Raw genomic sequence first — 680 nt, 5'->3', positions numbered from 1 at the left:
TAAAAAAAAGAATAATAATCATGAAAATATGTTAACCAGAAAATAAATATACCAAAATACAGAAGGACAAAGTAGAGACTGGGAAAGAGAAAAAGGGGAAGAGGAGGTAAAATACATCCATCTAGAAAGTACAATGAGTGCAAAGATCTCGCAGCTTCATAGTAACCTGTTTTGGGTTCAGTGACTGATTGGCAAATGTTGATTTGTAAAAAGAGAGTTAATGGCAAGAATAAATCAATACTCCTCATCTCAGATGGGTTAGCCCCCAGAGCAGCAGTCTGGAAGCTGAGCCCCATCTTGATAGATGCATCATGGAAAGTCATCTCTCTTTCAAAGTTTGAGAAGTTCTGTGCAATTATGAGATAAATCCTCTAAAAAAATCCAATGGCACACAGTGCCATGGATTCTATAATGTACCCCAGAACAAATAAGGTAATGGTGCCCACAGAAGAAGCTTGCTCTGTTCATAGGGCAAATAAATTAATTAAACTAATATAAATTGATGTATAGAATCAAAGAATAGAATAAAATCAAAAGAATTTCAAACATAAGAGTAAACACATCACACGGAAATTGAGCATAAACTTAATAGCATTGCAGCCAGTTGAGTGTTTCGCCTTCTTCCTTCACATCCTGGACCTTCTTGGGTCAAGACTTTTAGAGTACCTGCACTCTGGTCT

Source organism: Diadema setosum, chromosome 5 (assembly GCF_964275005.1).
Source record: "Diadema setosum chromosome 5, eeDiaSeto1, whole genome shotgun sequence".
Lineage (NCBI taxonomy): Eukaryota > Metazoa > Echinodermata > Echinoidea > Diadematoida > Diadematidae > Diadema > Diadema setosum.
This window is presented reverse-complemented; position numbering follows the sequence as displayed.